Here is a 13,531-nt window from a genome sequence, read left to right as displayed (position 1 = left end):
TTAAGATTTATCCATGTCCTTACATGGATTGATAGCTCATTTCTTTTTCACACTGAAAACTATCCTGCTGTCTGGATATAGTAGAGTCTGTTTATCCATTCACCTATAGAAGGATATCTTGGCTGTTTTCCATTTTTGCCAATTATGAATAAAACTGTTATTAACAACTGTGAGCAGGATTTTGTGCAGACATAAGTTTTCAACTCCTTTGGGTAAATACAAGGATCATGATTGCTGGATCGTATGTTAAGATTATGTTTAGTTTTGTAAGAAACTGCTAAACTGTCTTCCAAAATGTTTGTGTATTAGGGTTCTCTTAGAGGGACAAAACAAATAGGATATATATATATATATATATATATGTATATATATTTTATTATATATTCATTATATTATATGTGATATATTACATATAATGTATATTATATATTATTTATTACACATAATATATATTATATATTATTTATTATATTTTATATTATATATTTATTATTGTTTATTATATATAGGAGAATTTATTTTATATATTATATATTATATATATAGGGGAGCTTATTAAGTATTAATTTACAAGATCAAAAGATCCCACAATAGGCTGTCTGCAAGCTGAGGAGCAATAAGAGCCAGTCTGAGTCCCAAAACTGAAGAAGTTGGAGTCCAATGTTCAAGGGCAGGAAGCATCCAGCATTCGAGAAAGATGTAGGCTGGGTGCCTAGGCCCATCTCTCCTTTTTATGTTTTTCCACCTGCTTTATATCTGTTGGCAGCTGATTAGATTACACCCACCAGATTAAGGGTGGATCTGTCTTCCCCAGCCCACTGACAAATGTTAACTCTTTTGGCAACACCCTCACAGACACACCCAGGATCAGTACTTTGTATCCTTCAATCCAATCAAGTTGACATTGAGAATTAACCATCACAGTCTGTATCATTTTGCATTCCCACCAGCAATGAATGAGAGTTCCTGTTGCTGCACATACTCACCAGCATTTGGTGCTGTCAGTGTTTTGCATTTTGCCCATTTTAATAGGTCTATAGTGGTATCTCTTTGTTTTGATTTTCAATTCTCTAATGACATATGACATTGAGCACCATTTCATATGCTTGCTTGTCAACTGTCTATCACTGTATATCTTCCTTGGTGGCATGTTTGTTTAGGTTTTTTGTTTTTTAGCCTATTAAGTTTTTTATTTTCTTAACCTTTTTTTTTTTTTTTTTTAAGACAAGGTTTGGCTCTGTTGCCTAGGCTGGAGTGCAATGGTGTGATCTGGGCTTACTGCAACCTCTGCCTCCCAGGCTGAAACCATTCTCCCATCTCAACCTCCAGAGTAGCTGGGACTACAGATGCATGCCACCATGCCTGGCTAATTGTGTTTGTATTTTTGGTAGAGACAGGGTTTTGCCATGTTGCCCAGGCTGGTCTCAAACTCCTGGGCTTAATCAATCCTCTTGCCTTGGCCTCCCAAAGTGCTGGGATCACAAGCGTGACATATTCTTATTCTTTGGTTTTAAGAGTTTTTTGTATATTTTGATAAAAATCCTTTAACAAGTATGTTATTTGCATATATTTTCTCCCAGTCTGTGACTTTTCTTCTCCTCCTCCTTGACAATGACATCCATAGAGCAGAAGTTTTTAATTTTAATGAAGTCTGACATCAATTATTTATTTCATGGGTGCTTTTGGTGAAAGTCATCACCTTAGCCAAGGGCATCTAGATATTCTCTCATGTTATCTTTTATGAGTTTTATAGTTTTGCATTTTATATTTAGGTTTATGATCCATTTTGTGTTATTTTTTGAAGAGTATAAGGTCTGTGTCTTCTTTTTTTTTTTTTTTGCCTGTGGATATCCAGTTGTTCCAGCACCATTTTTTGAAAACAAAATCTTTTCCCCATTATATTGCATTTGCTCCTTTGTCAAAGATCATTGGCTATTTTTGCAAGTCTGTTTCTCAGCTATCTCTTCTGCTTCATTGAACTCTTTGTCTCTTTTTCTCTCACATTATCTTTTGTTTGGTTGCATTACAGTGTACTCATCTAGCAATTCTCATAACTCGAAGTCAACTTGTAAGTTCTTTTTACTGATTTTTCCCCATAGCCACATTGTTTACTAAAATTTGCATCTTATTTAATCTTCTTACTTACTCCAGACTATCATGATGATATCTTTTATTGTAACTTAAACTACTTAAAGAACGTATGTTTAACAAAGTGTGACATCGTTTCTTATGTTCCTTGATGTATTAACAACAGCAAGTAGCCAAGGAAAGTACTGATTGTCTTTATACCAAGCTAGATTTTAATGAGTAGATATTTGTTGGATAAAATGATATTTTGGAGACTAAGAAAAATTGTTTTGTTAACCACATATTATTAAGATTGCCTGTAAAAAAATAAACTGAATTTTAGAAATTAGAATCCATGATACCAAACCATAACAATGGCATCTTTGAAAATACTCTGAGAAAAATATTGTAGATCTCCCAGTATTCTTTTTAAGCTGATTTTTAGCTACAGTGTCTTCTGTATGGTAATTATTATTACTTATGTTTAAGATAAACTCCAATAAATACCTCTTTTCTCTGTCTTAGGGCTCAGAAATTGAGCAATAAGCCCCAAATCAAGGCAGATGAGAACCAAAATACCATTTTAAAAACTGAGAAATATGGTTAATATCTGCTGCCAAGCAAATATTTAGTGCCAAGTAGACTCTTGGCACCAAATTAGCTTCACAAGCTGTTTACACAACCACAGTATTGTTAGACAAAGATAGGACTTCCTGTATAAGTCCCTGTCCATTTAACACTCATGGAGACACGGCTTCAGAAGCACCTGACCTAGGCAGTCTCTCAGCGCCTCACACTTAGCTTAATGTTTTCATGTATCCATTTTGAAAGTTTTAATAATTTTTTCTTTGAATTTGTGCTTGGTAACAAAGCCTGATGGGCCAAAGAATCATGAGTATGAGCAGAGGAGAAATGCACAGTGTTCCTGTACCCCATTCCTGGCTTCTCTATTTGCATATAGCATTGGCGATGTTCCTGAGTAGAGAATTCCAATGAACCCACAATGCATGGATGTTCGGTAAGACATAAAGAGTATAAGATAAACATCTTACTTCTGTGTCTGAGTAAGAGGGAAATTGACAGTTCCCAGAACCCACATTTCTTATTTAAACTGTAAGTTGCTTTTAATATAGAAAGGAGACAGTGGTGTTCTAGAAAATATGAGCAACTGAAGAACCCTGTTATAGCTTTTCTTATTCATGTTATTTCCTTGAATTAGCCAACAATTTACACTGAAATTGATAACATATAAGAAGTGAACATTATTTTGTTCACTAGTTCCTACTCTTCAGAAACTGAAGGTTGAGAGTGTTTGTAGAATGTATGCATTAGGATGTGAAATAAAAGTTTTTAATTAGTTCTGTGTATCATTTCTACTGTTTTAGTAAGAATGAAATGCATGTACAAATATGAGCTACAGGATACTAACTGTGCATTTTTCTATTAAAAAAGAACATTGCACAATATAAAAATGAATGGTAACATTTCTGTTAATAATTTAAAATTTTACTTTTTCTTTACTTAGAACATTACACAACAAAGAAAAAATAACACCAAGACAAGTTGAGAAAGAGCTCATAGAACAAATAAAAAACTTTGTACTTTAGTAGCTTTACAACACATTTTCCCACCATTTTCATCTTGCACAGAGACCCATAATTTAGGGTGTTTGCTCTACACAGATGAGTACATAAAAATGCATACTTCTTATGTGCACTTGGCTCTGAAGAGTGAAAAAAAAGAGTATAAAACAGCTACACCTGCAGTTCATATTTCTAAACTCATCAGTGAAATTAAGTCATTCCTCTCAGGTTAGGTGTGAGTGAGGAGTTGAAGGAAAAAACAGAGGCTTATACTAATGAAACTTCCACCTCATGACAAGAAACACCAAGAGTGGAAAAAAGCACTGGCATTGAAATTACTGAAGTTTTGTTTTGTTTTCTTTTTCTCATACCCCATTGGGTTTAACCCATTTGGTTAAGCTACAAGTCCATGTTGGTATAGTATGATGAGAAGGTACTGGAGAAGATGAGTAGTCTATAATGGCCAGTTCTGCTCCACTATCACTCTTGGTAAATCCTTTTTGAAAAGGAATTACCATATTATGTGTCTGCTGCAATTTCTGAAATGAGTAAGGATATGATATTCAATAGATCAACTCTATGATTAACAGTATAGTCACAGCTGAAAAGTCACTCTTGATTCCATTTTTGTTTCCAAATAATGTTCCTCTAAGTTTTACAATGGTTTATCAGTAGTTTTGAAATGATGTAGAATAAAATGCTAAAAATCAAATGATAAATGCATAAAGATATGTCAGTAATAAAATTCCATCAACATAGAAATAATTCAAATTTAAATTTAAGCTCTCTTCCACTATCAAATTCTCAATGAGACATTATGGTCCATAGATTTAATTTCTTTGCAATCAAAGTCTCAGTACATTAAAACTCAAAGAGTTTAAGTCCTAAATCAATTACCTCACCTTTCAAAATTAAAAGTCCCGAGAATTTAAAGTCTTCTTTAATGTCTTATTCTATTTACTACTTAGACAAATGGTATTTATCCCTGGTAAGGAGCTTGCCTGTTCGCAGTTACAGACTGGGCTATCTTTTATTGGAATGGTATAATTTATTAGTCAGTTCCTCAAAACTTTCATTGGAATAATAACATAGATCTCAAGATCTTATAAATATGTAACAATTACAAACACACAGAATAGTACACAAGTCATGTGTGTACAATTTGAAGTAATTGGGTAAAGTGAACATCCATATGTCCACCCTTTTTGTTAAAAATCAGGATACCTATGGCACCCAGTACCTCCCAGCTCTATGTTCTTTCTCAGTAATTACCACTCCCTCTTCTCTAAAAGTAATTACCCTTTTGACCTAGGCTATTATAGATTATTTTTGTTTGGTAAGGTTATTAATGGAATATTTTGTGTTTGTTTTCTCTCACAAGGTATTTTGTTTATAATATTCATCAATGTTTTTGCATGTAATCGTAGTTTGCTCATTTTTGTTACATTTCACACATGAATTTAACACAACTTATCCATTTTACTGTTGGACAAGTGTTATTGTTTTCTTTTTGTGTCTATTCTGACACTTTTCTCTCAGTGAACATATATATTCATTTCTGTAGGGTATATAACTGTGAGTGGTCAAAGTTATATATTGGCCCACATTTAATTGATATTGCCAAATACTTTCTCACTTTTATGTACAGGGTTACTTTCCTGTCAGTAATGTGTGAAAGTTCCCTTTCCTCTACAACATTTGATTTTTTTTTTTAAGTTCATGTTTCTTGTGGTGTGGTGTTATCATACTAAATGTTTTACTTTAATTTCCTTGCTGACTAATCAAGCTGAAGCATTTTGCATTTTATTCCGTGCACCAGCTTTCCTTCTTTTTTTTTGTTTTTGTTTTTTTGTTTTGTTTTCTTGAGACGGAGTCTCGCTCTGTAGTCCAGGCTGGAGTGAAGTGGCACAATCTCAGCCACTGGAACCTCTGCCTCCCATGTCCTGGTTTAAGCAATTCTCCTGCCTCAGCCTCCCCGGTAGCTGGGGTTACAGGCACGTGCCACCATGCCCAGCTAATTTTTGTATTTTTAGTAGAGACAGGGTTTCACCATGTTGGCCAGGCTGTTCTTGAACTCCTGACTTTGTGATCCGCCCTCCTCAGCCTCCCAAAGTGCTGGGATTACAGGCGTGAGCCACACCATGCACCAGCTTTTGTTTTTTTTTTTTTTTGAGATGCAGCCTCACTCTGTCGCCCAGGCTGGAGTGCAGAGTGGCGCCATCTCAGCTCACTGCAAGCTCCGCCGCAGGGTTCACACCATTCTCCTGCCTCAGTCTCCGTAGTAACTGGGACTACAGGCGCTCGCCACCACGCCCGGCTAATTTTTTTTGGTATTTTTAGTAGAGACGTGGTTTCACCGTGTTAGCCAGGATGTGTGCACCAGCTTTTAAGGTAATAATCAAGTTATGTCAATGAAGAGAAGGGAAAACAGTTATAGAGTAGGCAGTTCACATTATCTGTCAGTCCTTTGAAGTTGTAACGTATGATATAAGTACACTCTCTTATCCCCAATTAAATCATTTCCTCAACTAAATCTGCCTATTAAGATCTCTGTTGTTCCAGCCTCTCTTGATACCCTTTCTTTCTGACAATCTGTACAAGTATAATTTAAGATTGAATCATGCAACTGGCACCCTCAGGCTAATTGAATAAGCTAACGATCTTCAGAATCTATGCTTTCCTGAGGCTCCATCAACTCTGTATGTTTGCTTGGCTGAGGTGGTTATGTAGGTAGCATTTTTACTTACCTGCTGAGATCTACTTGGCCAGTGTTTCATTTCAGATTATGCTGGCTTTGATACTTTGTTAAAAGTCCAGTCATTCATATTGCTTTATTGAGGGCTTCTTGCCTTTGCTGTACAGGCTTTAGGCATGCAGACCACTCAGCAGTTCACTCAGAGTCTGCACAGTGCTGCTTCTATAAAAAGATAGGTTGCTATAGATGAACCACTGTGAGCTGTTCTATAGATGTGAAAAATACTGAAAAGCATCACCAAAGTTAAAGTCTCCCACCCTGTTAGCACCATAAAATCTTAGTAACTTCACAGGTATTTTGTTTTATGGAGCGAGACTTCCAAATTAAGCTTGTCATTTCCTTGTAGGAATTTATTCCAGAATTTAAGGGTTATGTAACAAAATCTATCATTCTAGCAAAAGTCTACCTAATGTCCTAGAGTTCAAACATTTGTGGGCATAATTTAGACAATGTAACATTTAGTCTTATTTAGTTATATTGGTTGATTACTTTTTATATTTTACCACAGCAATAATTCACTATGTTTTACAACCTGCCAGCTTTGGATAGAGGTGTCACACCCTACTTCCACAGGGTTGATATTCAAAATATGAGTACAGATACTAACCACAACATTGAAACAGAGTTCTAGAGGATGCCTCTAACTCTAGGCATTATTAGATTAATAAGGTGGCTCATGGAGGAGGTTCAGGGATCCCAGAGGAAGGAACAAAGGAAGCCAGATCAGGAGAGTATAGAGGAAGTTTTGGTCAAGAGATAGTTATTAACCAGCACTGCTATGTAATATTTCACATTCTATTCATTCATTGCATTTGAACTGAATGTCATCCCTGACCCTAACATATTTCAGCTCATCCATTACCACAATTTAGAGATTTCATATGTTACATTCCACATCCTGGTAATGGTTTCCACATGAGTTTTGTCAGTAGAAGTGGAAACTGTCAGAAGTTAGCATTTGTATTAGTCATTACGGGCTAGACAGTCCTTTGGAATAATCTCAAAATCTCAGTGGTATAGAACAATTTATTCATACTTCATGTCCTTCAGTAATCAACAGGGTTCTTTACCTGAGGTCACAGGCTGATGGGCCACCAACATAAAGCACACCAACAGTCCCTATGGCAGGGTTGAAGAGCACAGTGTCTGCAGCACTGGCATTCACAATCTTCTTACATCAATTTAACTTATACTTTACTGGCCAAGATAAGTCTAAGCTTGCCATGGACACAGTTAAATTCGAGGTAGCAGGAAAAACCAGAAATATTTACTACCAAAGAATGGAAAGTGGCCTAGGAAATCTTACTTCTCATTTATTCAATAAATAAAAATTCTACTCTCTTTCTGTCATCCAAGTAAAAATCTTTGCATAGGCAACAGGTAGACTTTTCCAGAATAACTTGTGTCTCATCCTCATCAATGGAGCTGGATTGTTTAACTTAGAATGAATAAATGTGGTTCAGAAATATAAAAATAATTAAAGTATTGTCAACCCCAAACAAAGATATGCCAAGCAGACAAAAACCACAAATATCCATTACACCTGATAACATAGATACCAAAACATATGATCACATAATTCTCTCAAATTGTTGGGCGTTTTAGATTCTCCTGAGACTAAAGTATATAAGTAACACAATTAACAGAATTTTTGCCAGTATCTGAAAGTGATGATACACTTCAAGGGGCACTTTATTCCTTGTAATATAAACTCTTTTTTAATAGGTTTTATTTTTATTTGTTTTGCTATTTTTGCTTGTGAAGGTAGTGCCATTTTGGTTTCAAATGGCTTATCATTTATCTGTTTGCTTATTTATTTTTGTAACATGGGTAATGTTTTTTACATTACGTATTTTTAACATTAGCTGCATCTAGATTGTCAGTACTAAGAATAGTATTTCATTGTTTACTCAGCTGTCAGGAAAAAAATTAGTAATGTTAACTCTATTACCCCTGCCAGATTTCTTTAAAAACTGAAGTGATAGTGTTGCTATTGATTTAAAAAAGACATAGAATTTTGCTGTAGTCTCATGGAAACTTGCATTTGTGACATACTGATGTGACTCTGATAAAATGAAGATATGTTGGTTGGAGAGGTGTTTTCTGAAACTCTGAGGCATATCATCATGTGGAGGAAGTGGAAACAAGGAAAGGATCATTAGCTTTATCAATGGATTTTCAATGTTGATTACATTAGCCTATTTTGGGGTAAGTAAAAGATGCTCAGATAAACATATATCAGCAAGTGCAGAAAGAGATTGCTTGGTCAGGAAGCTTTCAAAGGCTCAATAATACTGCTTGTTGGAAATCCTTTTCAGCCATTGAAGCTTTAAGTCCTTTTTGCTATTAATACTTTTGGCTGATTAGGCAAAATTGACTTAAAAAGGCTTTTCTCAGAATCTATGAAAGGGAATTCCCTTTAAATTCCATAAGTTGATACAGATCATATTATATTCCAGGAATTCTGATAGTTAAGAATGGCTGAGTTAAGAATGGTGCCGAGTGCATGGTATATGTGTTGAAAGAAATAAAGAAAATGAGATTGAACTGGAAAAGTTATCAGAAGCCTTAAATAATGCCTTTTTGGGGTTACTGACAAGTAGGTCTTATACTTAAGAGAGTGAAGAATATATAGTGTTTACAGTTGCGCATTAAAGTGATTTATTTAGTGCTAAAAACAAAATAAATACATGCATATATAATCTTATTTGGATGTTACATGGCATGTTAAACACAAGTATGTAATTCTTATAGCAGCTAGGATTATTGGTTTGGAATTTTCATTTCCCTGTATTAGTGCACAGCACCCCTTACAGATGGCCTCATAGCCATGCAACTTGCTCTGACAATGGGATATTAATATACTTGGCAAGAGCAGAGTTTTGACTTGTTTTCATGTGTATCTGTCATTACTTCTTCATTACAAGGGACGCTTTGAGTTTCACAGAGTAGAAACAGCTCCTAGACTATAGGTGAGCCCATCAACTGACCTGCAGATGTATGCATGAGAAATTATATATATATATATATATTTTCCAAGTTTCCATTGTGTTTGTTACTCAAGAAATGTTGGCTGATACACCTCCACCTCTGTGTTTTTCTGATATATTTTTTAAATGATGGTAAAGAATAAAAATGAAAGTCTACACCTACATATGCAAAAAGAATCAGAGAAAAAATAATCAATTTTTAAGAAGCATGAAAACATATTAATAATAGCCAGGGACTCCACAGAGCAGAGGAAAAACTAAGAACTTGTAGTGAGAGAAAGTAGAAAGAAAGATATTTTGCATGCAGGTAGCCTGAAAGTTTTAGGAGGTTGAAATTCAATTTTTTTGCTGAAGATGGAGGCTTAGATGAAGCTGAAAAGCAAATGTTCCATGGAAAGTCTTTAAGAAAAACTATCAGATTTCTAGATCTTTGTCAGTATCCCAAATAATAAGTCAGATACTCCTTGACCACCTGGCAGTAGATTCAGTAGCTTTAACCAAAGGAATCGACAATGATAGGAGGAATAGGAGAAAAACAATTAAAGAAAAAAACAAAAAACTGGTGTTACACTAAAGAAGCGAAGGATTGTTTCTAGAAGAAAGCAGTGTTGAACAATATCATATGCTATGTAGAGGTCAAACAAGTTAAGGACTGAAAAGTGTCCTATGGGTTTATGTAATGTTGGTTCTTTGTAACCAGCAGTTTTTCAGTGAGATCAAAGTAGAATTTACCTTGAGATAATTTTCAAAGTGAATTAGATTGAGGAAATGAATACAGTGACTGGTTTGAGGCCCTTCCTGAAGCCTCCAAGCACAGGGAGAATAGAGAAGCTATGTTGCCTGGAGACAGCCAGGGAGTCAGAGTGTTTCTTACTTATTTGTTTTTATATAAAAAAGAGATTCTTGGTACATTTAAATGTTGAAGGACAGGGAAGAGTAGAGAGAGAAATTTCTGATGCAAGAAAGAAAAGGAGGAAACTATGGATCCATTCTCTCTTTTCTGATTTCCATTTTTTAGGTGAAAGACTTTCAGTGTGATTCCTTTATGTTTTTGATAAAAATCCTAGTTTTTGGTAATTTATTGAAAACAAAATTAAATTAGGTACAAATTTTATTTTGCTTTTCTTTAGCTAATATTTCAAATGTATTTTTTTTATTTCATTTTCAATCTGTTTTCCTTTACGTTGCAGAATATTTCTATAAGTCCCCTGTCCATAGGAGAGACTGTGGATACTCCCATCTACAGGTTTCCAGCCTTATACCTCAGTGTGTATAGAATTCAAACTGCCAGAACTGCCTCTCTTTGTCTCAGGCCTTTTCCCAAAACATTAGTTTTTGTGCCCTAAAAGAGACAGGCCAAGAAATTAACACTTACCACCCCCTATCCCTAAACCAAGACTGACAAGAGTTGATGTGTGATTTCCTCAATTTCTTGGCTAGCATGGTCATATAACATTGAGTTAGGTGTTTTAAACAGTTTCCCAGGCAGAATTAGGCTTTAGTCATTTGCAGCTGTAATTAATTTGACAACACACTTATCCCTCACATTTCTTCACTCCTATATCAGCCTTTGTTATACCTCTCAAATAAAATACCTGAGCTAGCATCCTTGTCTTAGGGTCTATTCCTAGAGTAGCTACTTTTTCTTGATTTTTTTTTTTCTGAATACTGTTATAATATTTGCCTTGATTTTAAGGGTATAAATGAATATGGTGAATTTATTTAACAGATCAGTAAGACTATAACCTGAAAGGCTTAGATAGAGAAATGGACCAAATTATACACTCTATAATTTATCTTTGAGCTATGGGGTGTGTGTGTGTGTGTGTGTGTGTGTGTGTGTGTGTGTGTGTGTGTGTGTCTGAAGTCACTTACTGTCAATCAGTCAATATCCTGACTGACTTACTTGGCATATCCAGCTGTAGGAAAGCCCAGTTCGCTTATTCCTAACAAACATACTGTCAAGTTAGAGACAACCTTACGTTATTCTATCTTGTGTAGATACCAAGGATCTTGCAGCGTTTTCTTTCACTATTTTAAATGGCTACTGACTACCGCAGTAAAAGTGTGTGCTCCCAACATATTCCATGTGTAATCTCTATTTCCTGCCTTTGCTACCTCCAATTAGGTGATAATAATGATGTTTATTTGGCATCCCTTGTGGACATATTACTTTCTTTTAATAGAAAGTTATAACTAAGTTCAGAGAACCTTCCTGCAAACTTGTCCTGTGCACATTATGCCTAATATACACTCTTTACAACTTATGAAATGCAAGCACTAATCTTTCCTAGTTCTGCATAGCTCCATAGAATTTAATTTTCCTTAATTTTTTCTAAAATTGTAAAAAATTCACTGGGAGTCTTTGATGGAAAGTTATGTGACTTGATTCTTACAAACAGAAATTGGAGGATGTCAGAGAAAGCAAAAGCAAAAAACAAAGGAGATGCAAATTTAGAAAATCATGTCATACATGACAAAGTGTTGAATGAACCGCATTAGCTGCGGTTCAACATATAAAGCTGAGAATAAATCACGGAAATCCTTAAATGGAATGGTAAGTAATTTGGACTTAGCTTATTAGAGATGAAAAAGCCGTAGAAATTTTGGAGTAGAACAGTCATGATGAGTAGTTTAGACATAATTGGCTGAAAACTAAGCCTATTTGGAAATATGAGTTAAGATTGGAAAATAATTTTGATACTTTAAAATAGCGTATGTAAGATAAAATGTTTCCTAAAACCAAATTAATGACAGTAGGAATAAACATGAAGTATTGAAGAAACAAACAAACAAAAAAACCCACAAAATTCCCACCTACTGGGTAAAGCTTGCAATTCGTAAACCCTTTAACAGATTTTAACCCAGAGTGATTGGTAGAAGTAGGCTGCAAGTTCCCTTTCGTGGCTCCGTGAAACAGAAAGATACAAGGATTTCTGTGGTCTGATAGGAAGTAAATCAGAAAGTTGTACATTGGGCTTTATTACTATGTTTACCAGCTGATGGTTGAAAAGAGATGTTTGGAAATCATTACGATAAATGCAATTACTTTTATAATGTTCATCAGTCAATTCAATATGTGAGCTATGACCTGCTGTAGTGTTTAGGAGCACTGACTACATTAGAGTCAAATTCTTTAGCTGGTCATGTAAAAATTAATTTCCTGAGCTTCATTTCCCTCATCTTTTAACAGGGACAATAGAGCATATGCCACAGAATTATCATAGAAATTAAAAGAAAAAAATGCACTTCAAGCATTCAGCAAAGTGTATTTTACCTAGCAAAAGCTCAATTCATGTTTTTAATAATGATGAAGTTAATAATGAAGATGATCATTATAGTGATGATACTGTGGATGATGGTATTCAACATGACAATATTTATAATGATGTCAGTGATGATCAGGAAGATAATTTCTATTTCCTCTTTAATTGGATAAAATGTCCAACTTTGAAGGGATAAACAACAGAATATTACTCTTTGAACCAAATGCAAATAACAGATTTACGGACCTCTCACTATACTCTTCTTACGTGGTGATATGGTTAGGCTTTGTGTCCCCACCCAGATCTCATCTTGAATTGTAATCCCCATAACCCCCCTAACCCCACTTGTCAAGGGAGAGACCAGGTATAGGTAATTGAATCACGGGGTCAGTTTCAGCCATGCTGTTCTAGTAATAGTGAGTGAGTTCTCATAAGATCAGATGGTTTTATAAGGGGCTCTTCCTGCTTCACTCAGCACTTCTCCTTCTTACTGCCTTGTGAAGAAGGTGCCTTGCTTCCCCTTTGCCTTCCATCATGATATTAAGTTTCCTAAGGCCATGCTGAACTGTCAGCCAATTAAACCCAATTCTTTTATAAATTACCCCATCTCAGGCAGTTCTTTGTAGCAGTATGAAAATGGACTAACAGATGAGGCTAAGTATATAATTCAATAGAATGCAAATAGTTTTCACTGTAATTTTGACAGACCACATTTCTTATTCTTAAATGATGAAGAAGTCCTTCCCACTAATATAGTCACGCTTCACAGGAGCAGTTTTGCAAGCACCACATCTGCCACACATTGGTAGCAGTAAGTATAATATTCTAAAACATATCTTTAATCTATGTCTGTCCTTAATTATGATTAAT

The sequence above is a fragment of the Symphalangus syndactylus genome, chromosome 15 (genome assembly GCF_028878055.3).
Source record: "Symphalangus syndactylus isolate Jambi chromosome 15, NHGRI_mSymSyn1-v2.1_pri, whole genome shotgun sequence".
In the NCBI taxonomy this organism is placed as follows: Eukaryota; Metazoa; Chordata; class Mammalia; order Primates; family Hylobatidae; genus Symphalangus; species Symphalangus syndactylus.
Note: the sequence above shows the minus strand (reverse complement) of the source record.